At 35.3% G+C, this 13,977-nt stretch overlaps 1 protein-coding gene across 3 annotated transcripts in view; it reads left to right on the forward strand.

Annotated features, from left to right (window-relative positions):
- The first annotated feature begins 340 nt into the window (after positions 1-340).
- Positions 341-13,977, forward strand: part of GRID2 (glutamate ionotropic receptor delta type subunit 2) — a 640,427-nt gene continuing 626,790 nt past the window's right edge. For 2 of the 3 annotated variants that reach the window (XM_055587660.1, XM_055587661.1), the window contains exon 1: positions 343-562. The gene's annotated coding sequence lies outside the window, so the exon portion shown is untranslated. Of the gene's footprint in view, positions 563-13,977 lie in introns of all 3 variants that reach the window. The other variant, XM_055587659.1, reaches the window with a different exon arrangement.

Consider the following 13,977-nt stretch of genomic DNA (forward strand, 5'->3'; position numbering starts at 1 on the left):
CTTTTTCTATAATCCAGTGGGTGTTGGCAGTTTGATCTCTGGTTCCTTGCCTTTTCTAAATCCATCTTGAACATCTGGAAGTTCTCAGTTCACGTACTCTCATTAAAGTCACCCCTTTAGGGTGACTCCATTTAATTGTTTCTGATTAGGGTATTTCTTAACCCTCTTTAATGGAATAAAATAACATGAGCTTATCCTTGGTCCTGTAGGGATGTCTTCTCTGACAGAAGCTGTTGTTAATAAACTGTGAGCTGATAAGTGAATGTACATTAGTGTGGTCTGTGGATCAGATATCAGCCTCACCTGGAAACAAGCAGGAGATACATGTCTTTGGGCTCCAACTTGATTTATTGAGCTGTGAACAAGATTCCCAGGTGATATCTATACACATTAAGGTTTGAGAAATACTATTGGGCTGCTCCAAAATAGTAACACTGCTAAATGGCCAAGAAGAAAATCCCCCAGCTGTAAAAAAGCAATCTCAGTCTAAACACAGGATTCATATGCTAGCAGTATCAGGCTCCGGAGCAGGACAGTCCACAGGGGAAATACTCGGTGGCAGGTAAGGCTAATGACTATTTGGGGAACTGCAGCACTAGCGTATGGGATAGTTATCATTTTTTTTTAAGTCTTAACAAAAATTTCTCCTGATTTTAATGGGGAAAGTTCACACGGCAAGGCAAAAGTTAAAAAAAAAAAAAAGTAGTACAATCATTTTGTTCTTGAGGGAGGGAGGGTAGGAGGCAGTGAGAAAGAACTTTTTAAAAGCACAGCAGAACTTCTGACCTCTTAGAAATCATGTAACATAGGTATGATGTCTTTAACTTCCATGGTTAGAGCAGAAACCTAATGTTTCAACCTTTAATCATTTCTTTGACTTTTGCTGAATTTCTTCACATCTTTTATCATTATTGGAATTTGGAAATGAGCATAGCTCGCTGCTTTCTTAGGAAAGAAATTTGCCCTTTGGAAGAAATTTGAGTTCCCGATTACTGAATTATGCCTTATTTTTATTATAGCTGTCCTAAATCATTGTTAAATAATTTGCTACACATGGGAATTTATATGTTTAATAACTTACCAGGTGATTAGGACTCTTTTGATCCTTGGACTATACACCATGAAAGATTGAAAACTAGTCACTAGATTCATTGCCAAGCTCTGGGAGGGGTAAAAAACAAAACAAAACAAAAAATGTGTAAGTCATTTTTTTTAATGTTGCTGAAACTTTGCTTTCTGTCTCCAGTACCAGTTTACCTTATAGGTTTTATTTTTAAAGTTGTAGTAATAAATTCTTCCATTATGCAATGTTAGCAGGATAAATTATACTTATTGAGATTGAAAAATATTTGTCAAATAACCAATTTCTTCCTTCAAGTTTTTCTCATTTATACCTATAGTTATTTGTAATTCTTTTCAATTATTTTTTAAAGTCTCTCTTAATTTTAGTTTTTAAGACATTTCAGTTTTTATTGTGCTTATCACCACAGTTTAACCAACTTCTAATGTATTTTGGTGGAGTGATCTTCCTGGCATCTCTAGGGACGATTTACAGTACATTGTTTTCTCTGCAACAAGCCTGTTGGTCTTGTTCGCAGAGTCACCATGTTAGCACCCACATGATGGAAAACAACTTATTTCAGGCAAGCCCTCCTTATTTTTTGTTGATTTAAAAAATTTGATCTCTAAATACCACAGAATAAAAAAAAAAGATATTAGGCAGACTGATGAAGGAACAATTTTATCAGAACTGTAAAGTAACCATTTTACCATATATAAATATGGACTATAAAGTCAGTATTTACTGAAATTTTATTTATTTACATGTATTTCTTTTGGAAGTTTTAGTTAACTAAATCAGGAACAACTTTAGATCTTTTTTCTTGGTGACACAGGAACTCCTTTAAAATAATAAGAACCATGCCAGCTTACCAAGCAGTAGTTTTTTTCAATGTGTTGAAATTTAAATAAGGTATCACATGTTAAAAGAATAGAAATTCTGTGCTTCAGCTTATGAACTTTCTGCTTTTCTTTACATAGTTGTGTGTGTTTATATATTCCTTTTAAGTTATTTTTGTGGTCTGTAGAAATATTGCCTGTAGACATAGAAACTCATAGTTATCATTATGCATCTGGATTAATGAATTTATTTTATGGGTGCATTCTCAATCTTATATCATTTTGTCTGTGACACTTAAACCTTGCCTCTAAAATTTCTTAAAATATTCTCACATTTAACACTCACTGTCTGGAAAAGAATACACTAGAAAGAATGATAACTTTACCTGTTATTTGGAATAAACAAGAATTTGAAGGACATACGAGGATTTCCATCTTCATCATGGTCAGATTGAAAAAGAAAAAAAAAACTGGCAGAACATCCAAGAGGCAAATATGAGACAGCTCGAGACGTAATATTGAATGCCAGCAAAGATTAAATGGATAGAAAAGAAAAGGGCTAGGATTCATTCACACTGGCCCACACAGGGATAAAATACTACTTATTGCCTTTTCTAGAACACCAGACTTTTAGCAACTCTTCGCAAGTGGGTGCTTTCTGTTTTATGAATTCACTTTAATATCATCTTGAAGTATTCTTTCTCTTTCATCAAAATGTCAGGTTTTTGGAAAATATATACACAGGACTTCTACGTTATAAACCCACATTTTAGGATTAGCATTAGCATTTTTTAATCAAGATGTATAATCTAAATTTGTATGCAGAATATGTGTGAATGTATAGGCTCAACAGTATGACTTCATTTTCTCTGTTAATTATTTTACCTGTATTCATCTAAAAATATGCTGGAAGTATATACACCCAAATATCAATAGTGGTTGTCTCAAGGTAGTAGGATTATGAATGGCTTTTTTATTTTACTCTTTTGCTTTACTTTAAAAAGTATTTAATAAACAAAAATTCAATATATGTTATTTTGAAAAAGAGAAATAGAAGGAATCAAAAAAATATTTCTTAGGGCTTTGTTTTCAATGAGAGGAGCTATTCATTCAATTGTTGGCCAAAAGAAGTAAATCGTATGACATTTTAATTGCCTGAAAGGATGTCATGCTAACTTTACTAGCAGTAGCTATTTATTCCTCTAGAGTAGCTCTGGAAAATATATTTGGGGAGAAAGAATAGACTATGACTAAATAGCTCAGATATTTGCAAATGTGCCTTTAACATGTCTGGTACTGGAAATAATCTAAGAATTGAGTTTGACGTGACCAGTAAGGATGCTCAAAGTGAATGATGCAGATTTATAGATTGAAGTGGCCCTTCCAAGGTTGATCAGCAGTAAAGAACTCTGCCTGCAATGTGGGAGACATGTATTCAATCCCTAGGTTGGGAAGATTCCCCTAGAGAAGGAAATGGCAACCAACTCCAGAGTTCTTGCCTGGGAAACCTCATGGGACAGAGGATCCTAGTGGGCTACTCCATGGGGTCACAAGAGTCGGACATGACTTAGTGACTAAATCACCACAACAATAGATTGATGTAGATGTTATGCTATGGAATCCAGATCTCTCCTTATGTAATATTCTCTCTACTACTTCTCATCACACTTTGGTTTACCATTGCTTAGTTATTTGTATTTGCCTGTAGACTATACATTTGTCAGGCAGGAATTTGGATTTGTTTACTGTACCTGATATATAGTAGGGGCTGTGTATATTCTGACTAAATGAGAGGTGAATGAGAGACGAAAACCAAGCTCAGAACAAGGAGAGAAATTTAGAAAAGAAGATAAATGGAAAAAATTAGACAATATGGATGGCTAAACAGGAATTATAATGAGGAACATAAGTAGGTTTTAAGGGCATGGCTTTTGGACAGAGATAACCCTGATATGATTCTACTCCCCATGAGAGAGAAGATCAAATCTAATCAGTAAGTTTATTAAGAATCACAGTACTTGATGGTGGCATGAGAAAAGTCTCTAAGCTTTGTAATAAGACAAATTAAACTCAGAATATAACAACGCTTACTCTTGGGAATACTTTTTTTTTAATATAGCTGAGATAATCATAGACTATACAGTTTTTTTTTGTTTTTAAGAGCAAAATTAGGACCTTTAAAAATTTATGCTTCTCTGATTTTGCCCACCCTAAATTAGTCTAGAAATAAGGTTAGAGAGAAGTCAAATTTTATTATACTCTATGTTGACTTTAATAATGTCAAAGGACTGTAGGGGAAAAAAGAAAATATTGGTTATCCTTGATTGAGGACTCTAGCTTTGGGAGGAAAGTGATGAAAAACTGCTTTATTTTTCCCATTGAGTTTCCAGTTTTAGAGAAAACACTTAGAAAAGGCAGAGTGACTTTTGTTTCCATTGTCAGAACACAAAGACTTACATCACAGTTGGAAGAGATAGGGTAGCTTTGACTGCTGTTCTCTAATTCACATGAACCTCTGATATTGATGTGAAAGTAGATATAGACCTTTTTTCCAGAGAGGCAAAAATGACATGAGCTGAAAATGTGGGTAGCATTACTTCACACACCATTGTTCAAATCTTTGCTTAGCAGAAGACCCTGAAAAAGTGTGTGTGTTTTTTTTTTTAATTTTTCTGAAGGCTCTTTCTTCATCTAGAAGATAGAGATAATAACTTCCTCACGATTGTTGGAATGACTAAATGAGGCATTTCCTAGAAAAGGGTTTCACACTGAGCCTGATACATAGCAAGTACAGTGAAATAAAAGGTACTCTGTTTTTGCTACTTTTTTTTATTATTACCCAGAAGGATACTGATCATGCAGATCTGCATTAACTAAGTCCTAGGGCCCCACAACTTACTACAGTCAGAAGAAGCAGAGAGGAAAAAGAGAAGGTCTTCTATAAATCCTCACTGCAAAGAGATGATAAGGCCAGAAACATAGGAAGAAGTACTGAATATAGTCAATGACAGGCTTTTTAAGTAAAGGACCGCTAAGGCTATAAAATGAATCTGAGACTAAGGGTAGAAGAGTTCTTAGAATCTTCTTCATCATTTACCTCTCCCCACTTTTCTTTGGAGTGTCTTGCAGCAGTGAAACTGGGGAAAGTACGTGATGAAGAAAGAACTGTTGATGACAGAGAAAGAGAACTGGGAATCTCTGCCTATTAAATGATTTCCAAAGAAGCTTGTCTAAGAGCACAGCCCCAGTGGAGAAGGCGTGAAGCAGATTATTTTAATTTTGTGCAAAGTCCCTCTCTCTTGGTGTCTACTCTTTCCTGTCAGGGCTGCGCCTTATTAACAATCGGTAGCAGCCTGATATAGTGAATATTCTACAATTAAAATTGCTCTTTTTAATTAAAAGTATTGTAGCCCAGAGGCATTTGTTAAAACTTGGAAGATTGATGGATGCTCCAAACCACCTATTAGAACCAAAACAAGGAAGCAAAACCTTAAGCACTTAAATTTGGAGGAATGTCATTTGCTTTTGCTCAACAAATATTGCATTGGATGCCTGTACTGTTACGATACTAAAAGTGGAGGATACTAGCAAAATAGAGGTGTTTTATGGCGAAATGGTAAAACATATGGCATAGACAATTACAAATAGGACAATATGCAGTAAAATGATAATTGTATCTTTTAGGTAAAGGAGGAAATGAAAGGTGAGTATGATACATACAGGCTGCTGCCTTCCTGATTGTCCAGATCGAAGGAGACAGAATCGGAGCTTTAAACACTAACCTAGATAAATAAAAATAAACAGAAGAATTATAGTGGAGTGTAGTATGCTACCTAAACATTTTGATGTCAGTCTACAGTGTTTCTTCTTAATTTTCTTGTCATTTATTTTTATTGAGGTATAGTTGATGTACAATATTATACACAGTTTCAGATGTACAACATAGTGACTCACAGTTTTTAAAGGTTATATTTCATTTATAGTTATTGTAAAATATTGACTATATTCCCTCTGTTATACTATATATTCTTGTAGCTTGTTTATTTTATACATAGTACTTTTTACCTCTTAACCACCTACCTCCATCTTGCCCCTAACCCTTACCTCTCCACATTGGTAATCACTAATTTGTTTTCTATCAGTTCAGTTCAGTTCAGTCGCTCAGTCATGTCCAACTCTTTGCAACCCCATGAACCACAACACGCCAGGCCTCCCTGTCCAACACCAACTCCCGGAGTCCACCCAAACCCATGTCCATTGAATTGGTGATGCCATCCAACCATCTCAACCTCTGTCGTACCCTTCTCCTCCTGCCCTCAGTCTTTCCCAGAATCAGGGTCTTTGCCAGTGAGTCAGCTCTCCGCATCAGGTGGCCAAAGTATTAGAGTTTCAGCTTCAACATCAGTCCTCCCAATGAATACCCAGGACTGATCTCCTTTAGGATGGACTAGTTGGATCTCCGTGCAGTCCAAGGGACTCTCAAGAGTCTTCCTCAATACCACAGTTCAAAAGCATCAATACTTCGGCACTCAGCTTTCTTTATAGTCCAACTCTCATATCCATACATGACCACTGGAAAAACCATAGCTTTGTCTAGACAGACCTTTGTTGACAAAGTAATGTCTCTAATTTTTAATATGCTGTCTAAGTTGGTCATAACTTTCCTTCCAAGGAGTAAGCATCTTTTAATTTCATGGCTGCAGTCACCATCTGCAGTGATTTTGGAGCCCCAAAAAATAAAGTCAGCCACGGTTCCCTCTGTTTCCCCATCTGTTTGCCATGAAGTGATGGGACCAGATGCCATAATCTTAGTTTTCTGAATGTTGAGCTTTAAGCCAACTTTTTCACTTTCCTCTTTCACTTTCATCAAAAGGCTCTTTAGTTCTTCATTTTCTGCCATAAGGGTGGTATCATCTGCATATCTGAGGTTATTGATATTTCTCCCGGCAATCTTGATTCCAGCTTGTGCTTCCTCCAGCCCAGCATTTCTCATGATGTACTCTGCATATAAGTTAAATAAGCAGGGTGACAATATACAGCCTTAATGTACTCCTTTTCATTTGAGTGCAATTCTTTTTTTCTATATACCTTGTGTGTTTTCATTTTTAGATTCCACATATAAGTGATAACATACATTATTTCTCTGATTTGTTTCAGTAAGCACAATACCCTCCAAGTTCATCCATGTTGTTGGAAAGCAAGAGTTCATTCTTTTTTATGGCTGAGTAGTATCCCATTGCATGTATGTGTATGTGTTTGTGTGTGTGTGTGTGTGTACATGCATCTTCTTTATCCATTCACCTATTGATGGACATTTAGGCTGTTTCCATATTTGGCTACAATAAATAATGCTGCTTTGAACATTGTTGTACATACCTATTTTCAAATCAGTGTTTTTGTTTTCTTCAGGTATATACCCAGGAGTGGACTAGGTAGATCATATGGTAGTTTTATTTTCAATTATTTGAGGACCTACCATACTGTTTTCTACAGGCTGCACCAGTTTACGTTCCCACCAACAAGACACAAGGGTTTGCTTTCCTCCACACCCTCGCCAACATCTGAAATGCTCTCAGCATGATGCCCTAGCTAAGGATTCTATAACTTTAGTAAATATAACCCTGCATCTGCACAGGATGGCAATCTGTAAGGAACAGAACTATCTGGAGTATAAAAAGAAGGTATTTCAGAACTTACACACTCACTGCTGTGCGAGCCTTTCCTTAGAGACCTTATCTATTCTGACCAGAGGTGCTTGTCTGACATGGGAAGCAAAGACCTGGGGAGCGGCCCTTGATGTCCGGTTCTCTCTCTCTGCTTGGTCTCAGGCTTTTCACTGCCTGTATCCTTAAAATTGTATCTGTTTACCACTGAGTAGTGTCTCTGATTCATGTGAGTCTGATTTGACAATTTAAACCACTTTGTTAACTCACTGGGTGCTAGATAATTTGGATTCCACTAATCAGATGTTCTTTTATGAGACTTGAATCTGAAATTCAAATAAATCGAGAGAGGAGAAGCACTTTAATACTATCCGTTTACCACTGCAACTGATTTGACCATTGTGTGTGTATGCATGTGCATGGTAGGACCATAAGTCATGGATGCATTTGGTAAGAGGCACAAAAATAAGAGCAAGAAGAGAAGGTTTTAATAATGTTAAAAAGGGAACATAAAGTTTGCCTGGATTCTAACTTTAAGTGTCTGAAACACAGCCAACAATTATTGTTTTTCATTATTTTAAAAGAAATTCTATGACATACTGGAATTGCTTCAGTGATAAAGATTGATACTTTAGAGGCACTTGATTCCTCTTTTGATGGATGTTATTGTTAAACAGTTATATTGATAGGGGCTTCCCTGGTGGCTCAGTGGTAAAAGAATCTGCCTGCAATGCAGGAGACCCGGGTTCAGTCCCTGGGTTGGGAAGATCCCCTGGGGAAGGAAATAGCAACCCATTCCAGTATTCTTGCCTGGAGAATTCCATGGACAGAGGAGCGTGGCAGGCTATAGTCCATGGGCTTGCAGAGAGTCAGACACAACTGAGTGGCTAACACATGTATACTGATATAGATCAGTCTCCAAACAGATTCCTTCATTGCCCTAGTCCATGGCACTAATTTTTATTTTGAATTTAAAAGTGTTTGAAGACAGCCATCAAATCCATCTAAGTCTGCTGATATCCTGGTTTTTGTTTTTTTTAAGTTTTTAAATCATTCTCATAACATTGTTTAAAAAATTCATTTTCCACCTTGAGTGCTCTTCTCTGAATATCTTTAACTTAGTGTTCCTCTTTGAAAATAGATCCAGGTTTTTCTGTGATACCACCACCACCAGTAAATGCAAAGGGAGGGAATAAACAAAAGAGAGATGGAGGATGAGTCTATAGATTATAACAGATTTTTAAAAATCTAACACAGAGCAGAGCATGTAGCTTCTTTGGATACTGATTCAAACAAATGAACTATAACAATTGCGTGTGTGATGAGTTATCTGAAAATTTGAATATTTACTTAAAATTTGATGATTTGAAGGAATTATTTCTAGGTATGAATTTTGTATTGGGATTATTTTTAGAAGCCCTAATATTTAAGAAGTGCTTCTTGAAAAATTTATGAATGAAATGATATGATTTCTGAGCCTTGTTTCTAAGTAATTCACAGTGGTGAGTGCATGAGTATATTCACATGATCAAGACTGCCTCGAGTAGGTATTTGAAGAAGTTGAGTGAGGGTATATGGCAGTTTAGTTCATATTCAGTCAACCTTTGTAAATATTTTAAATTCACCATAAAAAAACATTATTCAAAAGTTTCATAATTAAATTTAGTTTCATAAAACAGTTTGTTTCAGTTGATTTTTATCACTGTTAGCTATGCCTTACTTCAAGAAATCATCCCACAAATGTGTGTATGTGTATGTAGTTAGCCAGCTAGAAAAGTGAACAGACAGATAAGCAAAACATGATCACTACCAGCAGAATGCGCTCCTGATAGTGAATCACAGGATTCAAGCTAGCTTATTTACATAAATAGTGAATAACAAATATTTCTTTTAAGTATTAATCTTAAATACAGGCAATTACAGTGAATATTTTAACTACTTCTTTGCCATTTGAATAGAAAAATAGATTCTTCATCTTAAACTTTGGATCTCACAGGTTAAGTGGAGGCTAGGAGGAAAGAAAGATATGACTGAATATACTTATCTTTAAAGAAGTCAGATTTTATGTGCATGTTTGTATAAATATGGTCACCATGGCTATTTCTTAGGTCAACAAATTTTATTGTATAAATGTGTTCTGTTGTACCCTGTGAAAGCTGCTTCAATTGGACTCTGAGTAAAGGGACGCTGGGGGCTTCCCTCGTGATTCAAGGGTAAAGAATTCACCTGCAGTGCAGGGGGCGCAGGAGATGCAGGTTCCATCCCTGGGTAAGGAAGATTCCCTGGAGTAGGAAATGGCTACCCTCTCCAGTATTCTTGCCTGAAGAATCCCATGGACAGAGGAGCATGGCGGGCTACAGTCCATGGGATCACAGAGAGTCAACGGGCACCACTGAGCACTGAGCACGGAAGGACACTGGATGATAACAACTAAGAAAATAAAACACCCATATTATTTCATTTATCTTTTTGGTTCTAGGTCAGTTTTCAACCTATAAAAACCAGAGTATCACTTATATATTTCTGAAAATGCCAAGAGTATCATTCAGTGGCCTCAGGGACTACTTTCTGAAAAACACATGAATTCAAAAATGTGTATTGTATTCATTCTTTCAAGTTATATTGTTTTCCAGAATCATTTTCTTTTTTACAAGGAAAAATACATACACATACGCACACACACACACCATAAAATTTGTTTTGCCTACAAAAAAAAAAAAGTAGTAAAAGATTTATTGTCTTTTTGAGCACAATAACAAGAAATATGTCTTTATTATAATTTTATTCCCAGGTGAAATATGTCAATTATTTTGAAAACTATTACTAATACTACCAGTATTCCTCTGAAATGCATGTAAAGATAGCTATGTATAACTTAACAGACAAATGGGGCTCATAGATATGATATTCAGTTTTACCAAGATTTTATTTTAGTGTCATGATTCCTAAGTTTTTTATTTATATAACAAATTAACTCCAGTGTATGCAATATTTAATTGCTTTCTATTTTCTCAGAAATAATCAAATATAGACAAGTGCTAATGTAGGGATATTGTAGACAACAACACTAAAAATATACTGTTCAGTTCTTCCGTTCAGTCACTCAGTCGTGTCTGACTCCTCACAACCCCATGGACTGTAGCACACCTTCTTCAGGTGATAAAAATGTTTAGTGGACTTTTAAATCACTTGATTTATTTTTTGTTATAATTTATGCCTAAAAACAATATTTTATCAGTCTGTGTATATTGTCTGTATAAAGAGAAAACCACTCTTAAAGCATTTTTTATATCACAGAAGTAGAGAAGAAGTTATTTTTCAGTGGTTAGAAATAATATAAGATTTAAGTTGATAAAGCCTCTTTTATGGTAAAAGGTCCATGTACCCATTTGTATCTAATAGTTTACTGTTGCTTGAGCTTCTCAGACATTTTCAAAGAAAAACGGGTTCTGTTACTTGGCATCTACAGGCAAATTTCAGTTAAATATAATCACAGGGATCAAGAAAACAATCCAGGCCGTTCCTGATTTATCTATAACAATTCTCACTGAAGGATTCAAATGACTTTAAATGTTTTTGTAAGTACATAATATCTCACCATATTTAAAAGTCTGTGTTACAACGTAAGTTAAACATGAAAAAGAAAGCAATAACTTTCTATTACTGTATTTTAAATGGCACATATAATCCTGCAAGCCAGTTTTACTTCTCAGCATTTTTCAACTACTTTTAAATAGTATATATTACAAGTTCATGTTTTTTTAAAGTTTAGAGTTTTTAACATGCATTGTCTAATTTAATCCTCTTTGCAACCTTGTATAGTGTTTTATTTATTTGCAATATTTGATTTAAAGGAAAGAAAACTTCACATAGCCTACTTATTATTATCATGAGTCATGGAATCTAATTATAAGAAAGTCTGTCAGATGATCACTGGTCATTTGGCGTTCCTCTGGATTTATATTTACATCATAGCTGTGTATCTGTTTTTCTTCTTTCAACTGGTAGTTTTTTTGTTTTGTTTTGTTTTAGTTTTGTGTTTTAAAGGCACTTATTCTGACCCAACAGCTTCCTTAGTGGCTCAGATGGTAAAGAATGTGCCTACAATGCATATTCTTATTGTCTCAGGTTTGATCCCTGGGTTGGGAAGATCCCTTGGAGAAGAGAATGGTTACCTAATCCACTGTTCTTGCCTGGAGAATTCCATGGACAGAGGAGCCTGAAGATTTACAGTCCATGGGGTCACAAAGAGTCAGACATGACTGAGCAACTAACACTTTCGCTGCTTTTATTCTGACCCAAGCTCTATGTGTCAAACTCTAGTGTCAACCAGGATTAGTTCCTGTGTCATAAATCCAGTTCACAGGAAAGAGAATATGATTGACTCAGCTTCGGGCAATTATTTTCAGCTCACATTCCTCCTCTGAATTACTTACATGTTCAATTGCCTATTGCTTACCTCCACTTTGAAGTCTTTGATTCAAAGTCATGTTTGATTTATCTCTGTTCTTGACATGACTTTATGATGGCCATCTCTAACATCTCCATCCTACATACCCATATCCAGTCCAATAACAATTCCATGTAGCTTTACTTCCCAACAACATATAGAATGTGAAGGCTGATCAGTCTTTCAGTCACTATCATCTAAGTCAAACTGCCATTTTCACTCGCCTGGATTATCCATATCTCTGTATCTGGTCATGTTCCCTACAGCCTATTCTCTGTATAGAAAACAATCATCTTTTAAAATTTTAAGTCAGATCATGTCATTTGTCTGGTCAGGTTTCCTATCTCACTTCTATTAAAGTGAGATTAAAGTAGAACATTGCAATGTTCTACAAAGTTCTGTATTATCTATAGCCCACCTATTACCTTTCTAATCATAAAATCTTAATTCTTTATCTTGTTTATTTGGTTCCAGCCACACTAACTTTCTTCTGTTATTTACACATGTTGGGTGCATTCTCAGTTTGTGGTTCTTCCTCTTGACTTAAATGTTCTACTCTGAGAAGTCTGTGTGGCTCACTCTATTGCTTCCTTCCAGTCTTTGCTTAAATGTCATGTTCTCAGCAAGGACTTTCCTGACTACCATGTTTAAAATGGCAGTTTTTCTCCCAAGGTTCCTAAGCTTGTTATATGTGTTAAATTTCTCCGTAGCACTTATCCTCATTGAACATTGTATATATTTTTCTCTATGTTTAAACAAATTATTTATGTGTTTATATTATCTATCTTCTTGACATCACACTTGACTGTAAGCTCTGTTAACACATGTATTTTGTCAGTTTTGTCCTAAAACACTGCCTGGTAAATAAATATTTGTTGAATAATCATTATAATAATATACTGTCCACCTCAGATCCCATCAGTCAACACTTACGCAGTGGAAGACTATGGTAAGAGCAAGTTTACGATGACAGGGAGGTCAGGGGGGAAGAAAATAGTATCTCACATAAACTAAGCAATTCTCAAAACCTCCCAATGCCTTGCTCAGGATTATATAATTGATTAGTAGTAAAAGGGAATTGAATTTAAGCACTTCACAGTAGAGTTCACAGTTCTTTCAGTGGTCACATAACCATAGCTTCATATGACCTGAGGTGTTAGTAAAGAATTCTAAGTTATCTCATTTTATGTAGTTCTGAAATTGATTTATTAATTGGAAAATTACTAGATTCTTAATTATGTCTTGGTGACTTACCTTCCAGCAGACTATTTAGGGTAATATGTATTTTCTGTCTGCTTAATGATGCCGTTATACAGATTTGGGTCAAATTGAGCTGTGATATCTCTTCATGACCTCCAGTCAATAGCATTTCTCTTAATGTTAGAAGTTTAAAAACATATGTCGTATGAGACTTTCAACTTAAATTCTCCCAAAGTTTAAGTTGCAGCTGCCATATCTGAAAAATTTGTGGTGTTTAATACCAGAAGCTCTGTTGTCATTGTCTTTGATATTGATAGGGTGAGGCTGTCAGGTTGGTGATATTTACTATAGGGGACATTTCTGGTGAAAATAATGAGAGTTACTTTTGGAAAAGTAATATCTAATTTAAAAATTAAAACAAAAGTGTTATAACACAAGTGGACTCATAGACTTGTGAACAAATTAATTCCAAAACAAATAAATAAAGATTTGTAGCTATATTGAAGAAAGCAGACTGATATTTTAAAGAAACTAAGTTAAGAGAAAAGGGAAGCTTTAACTGCACCAGGACCAAATGAGTCCCAGAAGGATTGATCCAAACTGCTTAAGCTTAAGAAAAATAAAGTTAACTGAAAATTAGATTGAAGATTTGAATTGCATCTTAAAAAAATACTTTGTATTCTCATTTTTTTCAGTCCAGTGACTCAATACTGCTCTGCCAAATTTCTCTCTTGTAAGAAAACATCACTAATTATAAATGAGGTA

This window comes from Bubalus kerabau, chromosome 7, assembly GCF_029407905.1.
Source record: "Bubalus kerabau isolate K-KA32 ecotype Philippines breed swamp buffalo chromosome 7, PCC_UOA_SB_1v2, whole genome shotgun sequence".
NCBI lineage: Eukaryota > Metazoa > Chordata > Mammalia > Artiodactyla > Bovidae > Bubalus > Bubalus kerabau.